This window comes from Trichogramma pretiosum, unplaced genomic scaffold (assembly GCF_000599845.2).
Source record: "Trichogramma pretiosum strain Unisexual culture from Peru unplaced genomic scaffold, Tpre_2.0 scaffold19, whole genome shotgun sequence".
NCBI classification, from domain to species: domain Eukaryota; kingdom Metazoa; phylum Arthropoda; class Insecta; order Hymenoptera; family Trichogrammatidae; genus Trichogramma; species Trichogramma pretiosum.
Window position 1 is genome coordinate 223883 of NW_019641707.1, and position 17627 is coordinate 241509.

Genomic DNA, 17627 nt, shown 5'->3' on the forward strand with positions numbered 1-17627 from the left:
GAAATAAGTATATACCCCCGTTTTGCGATATAAACTTTCGCGCAGGCTCTAATAGAAACGTGTCCGCATCTTGACATTTGCTGCGGCTATTAAAGATCTCGGACGACCAGGACGACGACGTCGCGATCGGTGACGACGATCTTCGGTCGAGTTTCTCGTATATACGTATAAATATACCTTTAATTAATCGCTCGATTCCATCGGCTTCTCGACGCTGCGACGCGTACCTACATATCCGAGATCTTTAAATGGGATTTTTGCGCCGACGTATTATATACGCGCCGTGGCAGTGAAAGTCACCGGACCCTGTCGATGCCTCTGATCGACAAAACAATCGTCTCAACCCTCTCTATACTATATACGTGTGTACGCAGGCGCGATATCGATGATCGAATGGCGTTAACGCGTTAGTCGCTTAAATATATATCTAGAGCTTTCAAGCGATACGTATGTGTATATATGTAGGCCTCGTTAATCAGCTCTAGATGTATGTACAAGGGGGGAGAGATTTTAGTGCGAGACGCGCGAGGTCCATTAACGCGCGGGCCTGTGTCAATGTCAGCTGCAGCAGTCGCGTGCCCGAGTAGCTCGTAGTACGTAGTAGTAGTATTATACCTATGCGGCGGCGTCGAGTCAAGCGCCGATCTCTCGAGCTCTCCATGCTGTGATGCACACAGCATACCCCTATATATACATACGCACGTGCATGCACAGACTCGGGAATGCCGCCGCTCGGGTATTTCGCGTGTCGTTGTGCTGCACTATACACGTATCGCTGAATTATAGCCGTTGAATGTGGCCAAACACGCGACGCACGCACATGGCTGCTGCTGCTGCTGCCACCCCGGCAGCATTGTGTGTGTATATACCTACTATCCGTCGACGACGGCGACATATCAGCTGCGATATAACGTATAAAGCATTACGATCTGCTCTGTGACCGGCGCGAAGGGGAGCACAGCTTTTTTTTCCCCACCCCCTCGTCCTCCGCACATACTCCGCGCGCGCCGTGTTATTTTTTCACGAGGAGCTTTTTTTTTGTAGCTTTGGATTTTCGCGCGCAAGCCTAATCGCGTCCTGCCAAAGTAAAGTTTGATGTAACGCACTTCCCAACGAGGCAACGATAGTAGCTATTTTTTTTATTTTATTTTATTCGCTCGGCAGTTGCCGCATATGTATACGTTTCCTGCCCTGTTGTATTATATATAATATGCACCGGTGTGGTAGAGTTGTTCCTATATACTATACCCACCCTCGTAGTTCTTTTCGCTTTTTCATATTGTCTATGTGTGCGTCTGCGAACATTCGACGCGTAACGCCGGTGCGATAAAAATAAAATGTTATATACGCGTTCGATCGTACGCGAGCGAGTGTCGACTTTTTGAGTGCATTTGTCTTGGGCTTTCTCGAATTTCGCGCGTGTGGAATATATTTCACGGTATAAATCGTGAAATTCCACCCCCTCTTGTACTCTCTCTCTCTCGCTTCTCGTCGATGTCGCTACTGCTATATATATTGTTGCTACTTATATACGCCGTGTTATTATATGAAAATATTCCGGTCCATTCGGCGAAAAATATATGAAATAAAGGAAAGGGGGGCCCAGTGGCAATAATTTTTATCTCGGTTTTGATGCATCAATTCGACCTGCGTCGTATGCGTACATATACTTTATATATGCGCGTATGGCCGATTGTAAAACTCCATCGTTCGCTCGTTCTTTCACGTCGTTGACGAAACGTTCGTGCATTATATATGTATAAAACGTAGCAGCGTCGTCGCTCGCAGCAACTTATGAATATTAATAAAATGAAGAGAATTCCTAAAAAAAAGCGAGTAGTCGCTACAGTAGTAGTAGCTACTGTCTCATTTTTTATTCCATCGAACGCAATTCAGTGGCAACGGTGGCAGCAGCAAGCTGTGCTCGCGCGTATATATGGAATCGGCGCCAAATTCCACCGTGACTCGCGCGACGCGTTGCTGCACGCAATTCGTACGTACGTATATATACGAGAATTTCCTGCAGTTCGAACGAGCTACCAAAAAAGATGAACTCGAAGAGAAAAAAGCTCGACGAATATATTCTACACGCATAATTCGAGAACGGAGAAAAGAGGCAAAGTGTGTGACACGCAACGCGCGAGATGATAAAATAAAAATCAAGCGTAAAATTATCATTATAACCGACTGCACGATGGACCCCGTGCACGGGTTTCGAAAAATGAATAAAAACGGTCCCAAGATAAGAAAGGCACGACGTAATTTACTCGCGATTTTTTGGCACGCGGGACATAAAGATACGCTGTCGTTTATACTAAACGGCGCAGCATCAACATTAGCGAGAAATTACACGGCTTACGGATTCCGCGACTCGCGCATATAAGTCAATATAACAAAGATAAGAAGACGCTTATGCACGTAATATAATTCCAGCGTTAGACGAAAATTACAGACCAGTAAAACGGGGGTATACGCGACGTACCACTTCATGAGACTCGACGTGTACGATGCTGATGCTGCTGCTTTCCTCTTTCTATTATACATATACGTATTCGCGAGTGCAGAGAGAGAGAGAGAGAGAGAGTGAGCTGAGTTAGTTCGATGCTGCATGATCCACGGCTCGTATATAATACGCCAACTTTGATGCTAATGCACGCGTGCATGTGTATGTGTGTGTGTTTACGAAAGCTCAATTAAGCCGCGAGCAGCAGAGCTCGCTGACTCGTATGTAGCAAGAGAGAGAGAGAGAGAGATGCTAATGCATACTAAAATAGTAATTTAGCTGCCTCTCGACTAACGTGCCTATTTTATTCCTAATTTAATTCATTGCTTAATTAAATCTCTTAATCGCTTCGAGATTAAAGTCGCGTAGTAGTAGTATCCTGTACCTGTACCTCGCGCAAATTGCCAATGTCGCCGATCCACAGTAGTATCGTATTATATACCCTCGTATTTTCATAATCAAAGATGAGAGGTTGATTCGTCACACCCACAAAACGTATTAACGCTGGGATGTGATACAGCGATTGCACAATCGAGAGTCGTGCAGTAGCTATGAAAAATCATTGTGTAAATAACGTATAATACGACGAACGTATGAAAACACACACAATCACGATGGGTGTAATGATACATGGGGCGGCATAAAGCTATTATTATATCTTCCGTATTATATAGCACACACACAGAGAGCCACTCTCAAGATGCGCGCAGCAAGCGAAAAGGGGGCGAAAATGTCACGACATCTGCTGCTACTCTTGTCGTCGTCGTGCGCGACCTTGTGCAGCCCCGTGAAAATTATTAATCCTCGTGATATGTGTGTTACTTTACTCTCTTACTCTCTCTCTCTCTCTCTGTTTCCGTCTCCGAGTGTGTATACCTCCTTATATATAGGTATGTATACGGAACCATGGTAAATCGCGTTTACTCTGTGCAGCAGCGGTAGCAGCAGCAGCAGCAGCAGCAGTGGCAGTACGGGTGGGCCGCGTCGTTCGCTTTGATTTACAGCTCTTATACTTCTTCTTCGTTCGTTCAGTTGCCGGAGCTGAGCTAAAGCCCCCGCGGATTTAGACTCTACTACTGCTGCTGCTGCTACTCTCACTCTCTCTCTGCTTTTTTTGGGAGGAAAGAAAAGAGAGAGAGAGAGAGAGAGCGTAGCTTAAAGTCGGAGAGAAAGAGAGAAAATCCATTGTCGCGTATTTCACACTTCGAGTGGTGGTATACGCACTATGCGCGCGAGGATTTCGCCTCTCTTTTTTTTCTTCTACCTTTTTCCATCCCCCCGCGCATATATACTTTTTCTTACTTTTCTTTCTTTTTTTTATTTTACACTCTCCAGCGCGATATTTCGGCAATCGTTCGCCGAGCCATTTGTTTCCCAGCTTTCTTATAATATATCCAAAAGGAGGAGGAGATCTCGCGCTCGAACTCAAACTCTCGTTTCCGCGCGCACAGATGCGCGAAGCCGAGACACCGGTGCACACCGGCAGCGGCAGCGGCAGCACCTCTGATTTATAGCCTCGACATTACGACTTTCGCACTTTGTCTTATCGGGAAATTATCGCCTCTGTCCGATCGAGTTTGCTTTGCGCTTGTCACGACGTTGTACCTCCCTCCTCGCTACTGCTGCTGCTGCTGCTGCATCGAAGTTTTAGCCACCACCACCGTCACGCGCTTATACCGCCAATATCGCGCTCGCGTTTGTTATTATTTCGTCGTTCGAGAGATGAGACGCAAAGTTCTAATTTCCCCAGCTCCGAGCTTCTATATGGCGCTTTATGCGGCGTATATATCCTGTGTATGTATAGAGCGCGTATATAGTACATCGATGCTTTAGTGAAATATTGTAAAACAGCTTGTCGAGCCCGAGCCCAGTCCTCATTGATCAACGGTGAAAAATGAAAGGTACTTTTAACACGCGTAGGGTGGAGCGCGCGCGAGTACGTACACACACACACACATATATACAGAGCACCGCCGTGATATATATTTCCTCTTCGATTAAGTCTTTCAAACGCCTCATCAATCACGGGCTCGCGCACCTATACGTACATTACATACACACACACATACACACACGTGTGTGTAAGTTATACTTGTCCAGGCGCGAGGCAGAAATGCATTTATATACCCGGGCGCTGTTTTCATTTAAAATTTCATATCGTGGAAGGCACCTCCTTTCGTACCTTCTCGCGCGTATACGTATTCATCGGCGCGCTCGCGTATACGCACGTGACCATTATATCATTTTTCGTCCTTTTCTCTCTCTCTGTCTCGGGCGTATACCTGACTTTCCTTTCTGGTGGTGCGGACGCAGGTATACATACACGATATATTACACGACATAAAGTGCACTTGTGTGTATATTCGTTAGCGTGTAAAACATAATTCCGTTAAATAAGAGAGCAACTCGAGCTTTAACTAACTAGTTCCTCTGTCCCTCCTCTCTTTTTCCCTCTCACTACGCCTGGCAGTGTCTCTCCGCTGACGCTGCCGCTGCTTTAATGGAATTTTTGAACGCGACCAATAGAACTCGTCGTCGTTGTCCTCCCTTTGGAACACGCAGCAGCAGCAGCAGCTCTAACGTACTTGTACTTTTCAACTTTTTTTTTTTTTGTTGTCGTCGTCGTCTGTGTGTCGCGCAGCACGCGCGCGCGCGTAAGCTCGTTTCCGCAATTAATACTGCTGCCTGCGCGATTTCGCCTCGCCTATTCTACTCTCTTTCCTCTGTCTGTCTTTTTACCCGTTTTAACAAATGTCCTATCTCTGCGCCGAAAATATATAAATGTATACGAACCAACGTGTCGTGCTGCTACTCCCCCCAGCAGTGTATGTGTGTTTTATCCCTCTGTCGCTTTATTGCATTTTATTGTCTTTTTCGCGGTCTAAAACCGCAGTCGAGCGTCATAAATAAAAAGAAAATTTACCGCTTTCTCTTCTCTGCAGCGCAGCGCGTGTAAAAGCTCGCTGCAAGCTCTATTTCCTTGTCGCGCGCGCGCGCGGTCTCTAATGCAAACGAATGAAAACTACGGAGAAATTTAAAGCTCGGCGACGAGACGACGACGACGATGCTACCCGGGTGACAATTAAACGATGATATAGGCCCGCGCGCGCGGGCGTACGTGCGTGTAAGCCGAATTACGTACATCGAGTCGAAAGCTCGTAGGCGAATAATTCGGCGATAGAAAGAGCGAACGACCTTCCTCTCTGTACATAATCCAAGGTAACTCGCTCGAAGACGAGAGGTAGGAGGACTCGGAATCGCTGCTTAAAGGTCATAAACAAAAATGTTCCGCTTTTAAGTACACGAGCGCGTACCATGGTCTTGTTACTATATACTCGATCGTCGAGAGTTGCTCGTAGAGTTTGACGCGCGACGACGACGACGACGAACGAGAATCTTCCGATCATTCTCGTAAAAGTCAAGATGCGTACTACCCATATAGTACAACCACCTTCTTCTTCTTCTACTTCTTTGTCTTCGACTCTCTCTACTCCGCTCCGATTTAGCCTTTTCCATGTAATACCGCGCTATATACGCGTCGTTGGGATTACCCCGATCTCGCGAGTACCGCAGGAGAAGCTTCAGCGATCGACTGTATATACGATGCCTTATTAAGTTTAACGTTGTGCGTTTGCGCAATGGCTCTATCGACGCGACGACCTTCTTTCCGTATTATATGATCTTTTTGCATTTATAACCTCCTCCCCCGCATCGTCGTCGTCGTCGTCGTCGATATCGGGAGATGGTTTTGAAGCACGAGTAAAAAAAAAACTAAACGAAGAATGAGACAGGAAAAATTGCCGGCGCAAGGAGTGTGGGTTGGTCGCGCCATGGTTATTGATCTCGCTCATAGATGGCTTGTATATACGGTTCAACGCGTACGCATAAACGAAAAAATATTAATTTCGTATATATACGCATGTATAGTTTTGCCGTATAAGGTGAGCCTTCTAGTTTCCTGTAATAATCGATTTTCAATAATTCTTTCAAAAAGTTGTAACGGCTATTGTACGTACATATCGATAAAATAAAAAAAATTCGGATCGACGAGTGATAGACTTGCATACGTTATAACAAAATCATACGTACTCGCTCGTATTTCGAATTGATTCGAATAAACATACGTGTCTATTTTTTATATTGTGCTTTGTATCGTCGTATATCGCGTGTCTGCCTCGGGCAACAGCAGCAGCAGCTCTAGTTAACAATGCAGATTATACACACACAGCGCAGACTTTCGCGGATTAGTTCGATTACGCTCGATCGGCTCGTATAGGTAAACGCGTTATATACATATAACACCCAAGATAGGGGTGCAGAGATGCTACTATACTCTTCGCGGCTGCTATACCGCCCATATATACACGAGCGATAATTGCTGCTCGATCGTCGATGAGGGGAGGGATATTGCGCACATCGAGGCACAGAGATTAAGATTGTTATAGCAGCAGCAGCAGCAGCTCTCGCAGCAACTAGAATAATTAACAGCCCGAGCTTTTCGTCGTCGTCGCGCGCGCGCACGGAGATTTTAATTGATTTATCGCATTCATTTGCAGTATTTCACTTTGGCATTATCGCTCGGTCGAGAGAACGGCGCATGGGAGGGGCTGCTATTGAGACACACAACAGCGGCAGCGGCAGTAGCCGGCTTAGTTCGATCCATTAATTTCGTCAATTATTTAATTCTTTCGATACTCTATCGGTTATTCGCGTTGTTTGTATAAAATAATACACATGCACGTTGCATTATCTCTCTACATATAGATCCTGTTTACCGGAGTCGAGTATACATGCTTCTCGCGCGAGCCGATGTTTGTCCTAAATACATCATCGTGTTTCCCGAATTTCGCGATCATTAAATGCGCGCGGATTTTATACTCTGCCCTGCAGCCTGCAGCACTTCGATCTAGTAACAGCAGCTCTCGAGAGTCATTTTGCTTTTGATGAATGCATTTCGTTTATAAACATCGATTGTATAATATCTCGAACATAAGCGTAAATATGCGCGTAATACATAAATATCGAACGAATTGAAAGAGAGCCGATAACGCACACGCACACACATGAGTGCAGGTGAATTATTCATCCCCGAGGATAATGAATTTTATTTTTTTTACTTTTTCAGATCGTACGAACAAGCACGAACAAATGCGCGTCTTGTTTTCAGCTCTCTCTCCTCCTTTTTTCTCTCTCTCGCGACAGCAGGTGTTCGAACCTGGATACAAAAGCTCGAAAAAACGAATTTCGCAAGCTCGAATCAATATGGCCAAGGGATTCGCTTTTCTCTTTCTGTCTCTCTCTCTTTCTCTATCTCTCCTTCTCTCGTGCAGACATGGGTTACCAAAAGCTTACACACTATACGTGCAGCAACAGCCGCGTACGTGTTACATTATATTACATGTATCCAAGCACGTATCCGAACTTTTGCAGGTATAATACCTCTACTGCTATCACAGACACACACACGAAGCGAATCTTTGATATTCTCTGCGTCGCGTATAGTACAACGTGCCGTGTGACAGAGCTGCTACTATATACATACTATATAGGTAGATATACGCCGTCGACGACGACGACGACGACGACACGAAGCAGATAGCCATTGGCTTCATGCAAATGAGCTTTCTCGCAAGGCTTTGGTCTTCACCCTACTGCGTCTCTCTCTCTCTAAATTAAGATCGTTGTACACTTATGCGTCTCTCCGCTACACCCTTTAGTGCCCTGCCCGCGCGCACACACCTCCTACAGCACAGCTCTCTCAGAGAGCACACGCAAGGAGCGCGTACACGCGTATTATATAACCTTAGACGAGCTCCTAGACCTTGGCAGCAACACACGCCTTCCGTATAATTAATATCGCGCGCAGGTTAATCCGCAAAACGACGAGCGCTTCAATTTCCTTTCGGCGCGCGCGCTTAAGTATATATACGTATACATAAAATTCACCACAGTCGAATTCGGAGAAGTATGTAGAGTATATAGTAGAGGTGCATTCGAGAGAGAGAGAGAGCGAGGATTAACTGGCACCCAGGGACCTTCGTCGTCGTGAGGTACCACCGATATAGAATACATACTCAGCCTGTGTGTTTTGCAACCGTCTGAGCGTCAAGAGAGATGGCAGGCAGCTCTTCGCCCCCTCCCGCTCGCGTATCCTCCGGCCTCAGCAGCCGAGGAGGATATATTTTGATTCGAGCTTTTTCTCGCCATTAAAGCCTCTCTCGCCCGCGTCCAAAGGGCTTTCGGTAATCCGTTTGGAAATTTCGCTTCGATTGGATCGACCGTATACATAGACACACACGCGCAGGCATCGCCCTCGCACGCTGGCTTACCGCCGCTACATCTACGCGGGCGCTTTGCGAGCAACGTTTGTCGAGACGACTTTTTCCGAACACTGCACGAGGTGAGAGAGAGAGAGAGAGAGAGAGCTTCGATTCCGAAAGCTTTCGCATATTTCACGCTTTTTTATAGCCCCCGATCCAAGCTCGCGTGCGCGGAAACCCAAAATATATATTTATGCGGAATATATAACAATTTCGCGGCGGCGGAGCGGTGGTAAGCCGTCCGCGTTTTATAGCGTCCCGGCGCGCGCGCTAAGTGAAGTTTCGGCCTTACGTATGCCGTATAATGCGTACGCGCGCGAGGCGTGAGCCGTGCAGGATGTGTGTTCCTCTTTTGTTTGGCGGGATGAGTTGTGTGTGTCGCACGCGTGTGAGGAGGAGGCCGTTTTTATCGACTTTTAATAATAATAAAAAAGAGGAATATAATGCGAGCGCCCACACGCACGCGTCGCTCGTAAAATTATTTGATTTACCTCTCTCGACGCTCGAGCTATAGCGCCTTACGCGCGAGTGTTTTTGCATTTATGCCGGCGCAAGCTTTTTCTTTTTTTTTTGTGTGTGTTGTCATACGAGACATAAATCCCGCGGGGTCATAATCTGCGTTTTATATACGCTCCGATATGATATATGTCACACACGCATTTCGAGAATCAAACAATCCTCTCCGCATTGTCCCTGTGCACATGCTGCCGTTGCCGCGATATAACAATTGCGCCCTGAGCTTTCGCCGCGAGAGCTTTTCGCTCCGCGTTTTATAAGTTTCGATATAAATTCATAATGTGCTCACGAGCGAGCTGGCGCAGTGTATAATAAAATAATAAAATAATAATAAGAAAATGTGCTCGGCGCGCACAAATTAATCGCTTAAAATAAGCTGCTGCTGCTTGCAGAAAAAAAAGCTAATTTCTAACAAAGAGCGATAAAAAGAACGAGTTGAAAACAATTGGATTAATATAATCTGGCGCGCGCACTGTTCTCGAGCAGCAGCGCGAGCTTTAACCCCCCCTTGGGTAATCAAGCGTGAAAGAGAGAGAGGTCGAGCTGCTGCTCTTTTCGTGCCGAGCTCGGCACAAAAGTTGCAGGGCCGAAAAACATATTTCAACAAATAATGAGTCTCTGTACTCAGTTAAAGAAGTCATGATGATCACGAGAGGACGACGACGACGATGAGGGTCTCGCGCAAGGTCGGGGCTGTATAGTACAAAATAGAGAAAGAGAGAAAGAGAAAAAGCACTGCCGAGGACGAAGAAGAAGAAGAAGGCAGCGAAGGGCCTCCGGCTGCTCCCCAGGGTGCAAGTCGTTCGTCGTCGTCGGGGGCTGGTGGTGGATACGGCACAGACCGACCGTAGCCCGTGTAGTATAGTAGTACCTACTACTGCTCTCTCGCGCCTCGTATAAGCGTTTAAAGCGACGCGAGGCATATCGCGCGCTCACCGGGGGGAAAGCTCTGCTTGCACTCCACGCCGTATATATTTTATAACGTTATGAATGCATAAAAACTCCTGCGTAGACCCTCTTCTATATATGTATATAGCCTCTGGGGTTCTCCGCGCGGATACTCACCGACTGTCTTTTCCCTCTTTCTCTCGAGCAGCAGGTATACACGCGCGATATATATGCGTACCCGGGAGAAACGTCAGATTTCGAGCGGGGTGAAAAAAAAGCGCTGATCGACGCGCCGGTGAAAAAAATGAGACGCGCGCTTGTAGAGTTCAGTTCTCTCTCTCTCTCGGCAATCCGACGCTATTTCGCCTGAAAAATGACTGACGCTGCGTAAGCAGCTTATGGCTTCTTTACATTTTTGCTCTCTCTCTCTCTTAGCCTTTGCCGCGTGTCTTACGGGTTGGTATAGTAGTAGTAGTATAGGATGTATAATATAAGCTTGGGACGTACAGCGATGCTTCTTCAGCAGAGAGAGACAGGCGCTCGTAAATACATCGAGAGACAAGCTGCAATCCGTCTGCGCGCTGAGAAGTATAAGCAGGGAGAGAGAGAGAGTGAGTTTGTTGTACGTATAACGCGTACGCAGTATAGTGGCCTCGTGCGCCAAGGATCATTGCCACGCTCTCGTACTGGCAAAATACGCGAAACGGTACCTGTTAACCGACGACTAAAGCTACTAATCCGCGCGCGACGAGCTAGTCGCCGGTATATATACGCGTCTCTGTGTATATTATGCAGTTTAACACACACATACGCGTGCACAGTATTATATCGACGTCTGGGTGCAGCAGCAGCTCCTATATATATGACGTATAAACAGCGGCTCGAGTCTAGTGCGGTATTAGCAAAGTTTTGGTAACTATAAGCGGGTTCTCTCTTCTCTGGTTTCGATGTTTATATACGAGGGTGGGTTGATGCTAGTGCTACGCTGCACGCGAGCTTCAACCTGCTCCGTTTAGTTTTGTACTTATGCACGCACGCACATATACGCGCACCCGACCGCAGAGCTACACGCGACGATGAGTGTGTATGTATTTAGATCGAGAGAGAGAGAGAGATTTCCCAAATAAGCTGTAAATTGGATAATGGAGCGGAGTGTATTATTATAATATCCAATTCGCACGCGTAAATGTATATCGAATGATTTTCAACCGACAGCACGACGAGCACGGTTAAGCGAGCTTGCGCGAGCTTAATTTTATTTTATTCTTTTTAATTTTCGGTACAGCCGCCACTCCCACAGGGATGAAATGCACTTTGGCGTTATACTACCACTACCGATCCACGGAGTCGTAACGATATAAACTTTCCTCCACCCGTATATAAAAGCGATCGTAGTCGTAATCTACGCACATCAACGCGCGCGAGCTGCTGCTGGTATTTCCCGTCGAGCTACTACTACTACTACTACTTGTATTTATATTATGTATATACAGTGCAGCAGCACGCGGCGATATATAAATCTCGGCGCGCAAAAATCGTAAAAGCTCTGACGCGAGCGAGATTATTTGCCAGCAGCTAGCAGCTAAAGGCTGATGGAGGCTGTCGACGCTTAACTAAAACGAAATCTGCGCCATAAAACTTGCGTGGCAGGCCAAGCCAAGCTGCCGCCGCCCATCGTCGTCGTTTTTCGAGAGAACCCGCTGCCTGCTTACTGCTTACTGCCTTGCCTTGCCTTGCTACCCCCTTCGCTCGTCCTTCAGGCATATATAAGAGCCGAGGAGAAGAGATCGTAAACTCTCGAGGCGCGTGCTACGATTGTCTTCTTGCGAGGACGAGGAGGAGGAAGGATCAACCCTCCCTTTTCTGGGCCCTCCGACACGCAGCAGCAGCAGCAGATACTTTCCAGACGGTTATATAGTTGTCTATGCTAATGCCAGCCAAGCCCAGTGTGCGTATTGTCTTTCTCTACGTATACATATAGCTCTCGAGTCATTACTTACTTACATGGTACCGCGCAGCAGCAGCAGCACAACCCGCTTTAAAACGGAATCTCGCTGATTCGACAATTTCCCGTGAGCGCGCGCGCAAGTGCCCATTTTTCATGTCGCTTATATATACACACACACAGGTAAACGCAAAGTTTGCGCGGCGTCGATATGGTTTTCTTTTTTCTCTTTTTTCTCTTTTTGAGAAGAGGGAGAACAGACGCGATAAGTCGAAGAAGAAGTTTAGCTTGCCGCCGACGCGAGGAAAGTCGAATTTCCTTGCGGGATATCGCTCGCGAGTGAGAGAGAGGATATAGCCCGAGAAATGGTATTAGGATATATTCGACTGAGTTTCCTCTAGCTCGGGCGCGCGAACAAGCTCGGAAGAGAGAGAGGTGATTTTATCGGAAAATGTGTTTTGCACGCACATCGTCGGCTATGTATATATTCCGTGTGTGTGTGTGTGTATATGTGTACCGTGCGCGCCGCGCGCTTTACTCAAAAGCGGAAATTGAAGCGGCCTCGAAAGCGAGTTTCCATGAGCGCGCGCCTGAAAATTCAAACCTCTATAGCTAGAGTCTTTGAGCCAAAAAAAGTGGATAAATCTCGGCTACGGCAGCAGCGCACGCGGTAGGTATATGCTCCATATAGCGGGGAGCATTATCAGATCAGTTAAGAAAATTCACCGGTAAAAGCAAACTCGACTCGCGTGCGTATTATAGAGGTGTGTGCGTGTATACCGGAACGCGAACTAGACTCGATATAGAGGGCGAATACTCGAGACAATTTTTCGAGTTTTGAAACTTTGTTTTTCTACGGATTGGATGATCGAAGATTAAAGAAAAGGAAGACATCGCGTTAAACGGCAATATTTGGTGCATATAATTTGAGAAATGCATCAAAACTAAGATACATTCGATATACTGTATAATGTGGTTAATTACGGGCCAACGATTTTTCCGTGTTTTACAAAAACCGACACTTATAATACAGACGCGGAGGTCATTTAATTCGGCAACGATTGGAACGCGTAAGTGCAAAGTAGTAAGGGTAGCGATTGTTTGCGTTACAATTGGCACTTACGTCATACACGCTTGTAGCCCCTACTACTTTAGATTTAAAAGCTCTCTTCGTTGCCGTAAATTTACTTCGCTGATGTATCTTTTATTGCGTCACCCTGGCGTGTGCTATTTCGTTACGACATTGTATATTGTGAACAGCTTAATCGATCGTGCATGACAGCTTCTCAAGACCACACTTATCCATGCAAAAATTAAAACTGTTATACTATCATCAAAAATATACGTTACTTGGCTCGGACTCGAACTCGACCAGTCGCAATCAGTTTCGAGACGAGTAAAACCCAAAAGCTAGCACATTTATACACGTGTGTGCTAGCGCATGCAGTACTGACCATCTTACGACAAGACTAATATTCGACTAATTAACCCTACGCTTCGAGTGTACAGATCGATTCACCACAACATATCCAGCTCTATGCTATACATACACGCGATCGTTCCAAAATATATAATCGAGACCGCCGCGAAAAGGTAAAACCGATATCGAACCGATCGCGATTGCGAGTCACGTAGTACGAGCTTCGGCAGAAAAAAAAGTTACCAAAACTAATCTATATCCAAAGCGAGTTTATATCCGCACGCGGCGGATAAGTTCTCGTGGGACGTCAGAGAGTGAGGGTCCACCACCACCAGCACGCGTTTATATTCGAGGCGATAAAGCGGTTCGACGCTTATCTCGAGCTCCATGAGCACCCGTGTATACAGCTTTAGTCTAGCCCGCGGCGCGCAGACGAGAAGGTAGGATAGGTATATATAGGTACGTCACGCAGGAGCTAACTGCAATTATTATTCCGCGGCTTGCGATGCCCCGTATATACGACCAGCAGCAGCAGCCCTCGTGCTACCTACCAAGCGGAGAGAGATGATTAAGGATGGCAAGCAGCAGCAGCAGCAGCAGCCCCCCCTTTACCCCTCGCTCGCTCGCTCACTCCTTCGGGCAATTGGACAGAGCCCTCTGGCAGCCAGCAGGAATTATATGTGTATGCGTCTATACGCACTAGCTACGCGGTGCGATAAGCTAAACGCCGGCAGCTCCTCACTCTACTCTCTAGGCTCTTGGGGTCTGCCGCCGCCGCCGCCGTCGTCGTTATATTATTCGTACGGGGCTCGTGGAAGATTCACCGGCGCGCTATATAGCCTAGACCAGCCCCGCGCGCTATAATACATATGGATGGGTCTTGGGCTTGTAGTATAACGTTATATGATGCATGCATGTATACCTGTTGGATCGGTATACAGCCGGATGAATTTCGTTTGGTTGATCACTTTCCCTTCCATGCATATATATGTACGTGCGTGGGTGCGCTGCACTTATACACACATATATTGTACGTCCGAACCGATAATTATTCTTGCTCTCTTTTGCACTCCGTGTTATTTCAAATTGAGTTATTGATTTATGCGTGTGAAATGGTGCGGTATATACATCATGAGTTTACTTACGAAGCCGTGTGCGCTCTGTGTACACGGCCATAATAATGATGGACTTTTTCGGAAAAGAGTTCACACAGTGACATCGAATGTTTCGGTCGGCACTCACCTGCAACAAAAAGACAGAACAAAAAAACAATGATCAGTATATTGTTATATGTACCGGTTTGTTTTTATATATAATATGTAAACAAGCCGCTAGGGGGCCACCTTGTAAAAACTCGTAACCCAAAAACGAACGGGGGCTGAAAATGCTTATTATCCGCGAGTCAAAATATCATCGCCTTTCATCGGCTATGATTTCTCTAAATATGAGGCCTGGCTCATAATAGTGCCGTAGTTTTTGTTTTGTTTCAAATCTATAAAAAATTGTCGAAGTTAATACAATGTTTGTTTGATGAATGAACCTACAGGTTTTCTATTTATTTCCAGTTGATTGGATCTCGGCACGACCCCGGCCAAGTCAATAATTTGGATATTTGACAAATTGTTATTCATCCCTCAAGAAGATATGCCCACGAGTACTTGTTTTGTTGAACTTGGTCTCGGCAACATTAATGTTAATCATATTAGACTTGATGACCTTCAGAAAATCGTCATTATTTTTAAATTCTCTAACCTTTAGATGTAGTATGATTGATTCTTTGGTCACTGATGGTGATTAGGGATTTTTCTGAAGTAAGTTTTTAATAATGGTGATACCTGTCAATTGAAAAAATTTCATTTTCACAGATGTCAAGTCAGTAATTTTTTCTCAAATTGACTGAGACAGGTAGTGAATTAAATCATTTTCTTTATTTTCTTCCCCAAAAACTGTGTGTGATTTTCCACTGCCACTTCTTCCATAACCCATGATGGTGGAATTTTTTCCTTCTTTCAAATTGTGGACGATAGGATCAAGTTCGTCAAAAAAATTTATTTTGAAAGTGATGATTCGAAGATTCGTTTATTCAAATTTTGTTATAACAGCAGCGCACACTTTGTTTATTTATATAATATGTAAACAAGCCGCTAGGGGGCGAACTTGTAAAAACTCGTAACCCAAAAACGAACGGTGGCTGAAAATTCTTATTACCCGAGTCGAAATCCACCGAATCACCGATGTTGTCAGTCTTATCTCGTCATTGTAATCCGTCCGATAACAATATACACGCATATATGTAGAAGTGAGTTTAACGTTTTCGATCGAAAAATATACGGTGAAGCAAAAATAAAAGGACAACTGATGGGAAGAGGAAGAGCGTATTAGTACATAAGAGAGCTACATAGGTACGGGGGTGAAGTGCGACGCGCGCGGCTTACGATCGGCGCAAATTAATCTGGCGCTGCTGCTTGCCTTTCTCTCGTTCGCCCTAATTGATTTTTATCAGCTCATCCTCGTCGTGTGTATCGAATTTCTCGTGACGCGTGTGGGGCTGTGTGCGCAACGTTTGCTTATACTGCAGCACGTCCTGCGTACGCGCTAGAAAAAATTAAGAGAAGAAGAGAGGAGAATCGAACGCCCAGACATGGCACGTTTTTCATCGGCATATATATTATATGCGTCTAACTGTTACGGTGAGATGAGACTTTTTTCAACAACAAAATAACAGCCACACGAGATGTGTGAAATTTATTAATAGAGTTTATTTGTGTAAATTAAACTAAAATACAAATAATTAGGCTTCAAGTAAATTCATTCATCTTTTTATCTATTTTTTTTACATTTTCATATGTTTTTTTTTTAATTTTATTTTTCAATTTATTTATTAATTATATTCATACATAAAAACTAGTCTTACAATATTTTACATTACAAAAAGTACAAAAATATTGATCACATCACAAGCTTATAGAATAAGTATAGTCTTCAAATGCATATGCCATCAATCATCAATCTATCGTCCATTACTTCTACATTACATAAATAAACAACAACAATTTTTTCACCACTACTGGGATCTGCGTTTCTTACATTCTGTCTCTTCGCTACAAATCTGTTCCGCCATCCGCTTGTTCGCTCTCTCCTGATCCTCTCGCCTGTTCAATTTGACCGCCTGGCAAATGTTGGCCATATCCTTCAACGTAAACGTCTCGACGATCATCTCGCACAACTCGATCGGCAGCCGGTTGGCAATCAACTCCGAGAAACTCGGCAGCACCCACGGATCCAACAATCTCCGGAACATGACGTCGCACAGACGCTCTTCGCAGGCCTCGTAATGCTTCCAGGGCCTTTCAAGTCCCTCGAACAGTCCGTTGCGTCGGGCCAACTTCAACAGGTGCGCGCAGGCGAATCGATCGTCGCTCCGCCAGGGTTTCAAGGTGAGCACCTCCCAGAGCGTCATACTCTCGTCTCGCGCGCCGAGCGATCCGACCTTGCCCGACGCGCGTCGTCGGGGATCCTCCAGTATCGGTAACACCTGCGCGTCCGCCTCGAACTCCTCGTTCAGCAGCCACGAGTCGTCGAGGTCCCTCTCCTTCTCGTACAGCTCGTGTCTGGCGAAGAATTGCGCGATCGTCGCCACGTCCTCGAGCTTCAGCTCGTATCCTCTGTCCAGCACGCGTTCGACCACGGTAAGAACGTGGGCGACTCGTATCAGTTTCAACCGGATCAGCTCGAACCTGCCACCGAAGTGAGTCTCGTCGGGAAAGCTGAAGTTGGCCATATCGGCGCCGATCGCTAGCAGCGCGTCGATCGCGCCGAGATCGAGATTCGCCACGGCCCAGTGCAGCGGCGTACGGCCCCAGTTGTCCCTGGCGTCGATCAGCAACGGCAGTCCTCGCTTCGCGGAGCCCATGTACAGCCGATTGATTAACGGGACCGAGTCGAAGGCGTCGGGCCTGCGGCAGATCGCGTGCAGAGGCGTCTCTCCTCGGGCGTTGGCCGCGTTGGGATCGGCGCCGGCGCTCAGCAGCGCCT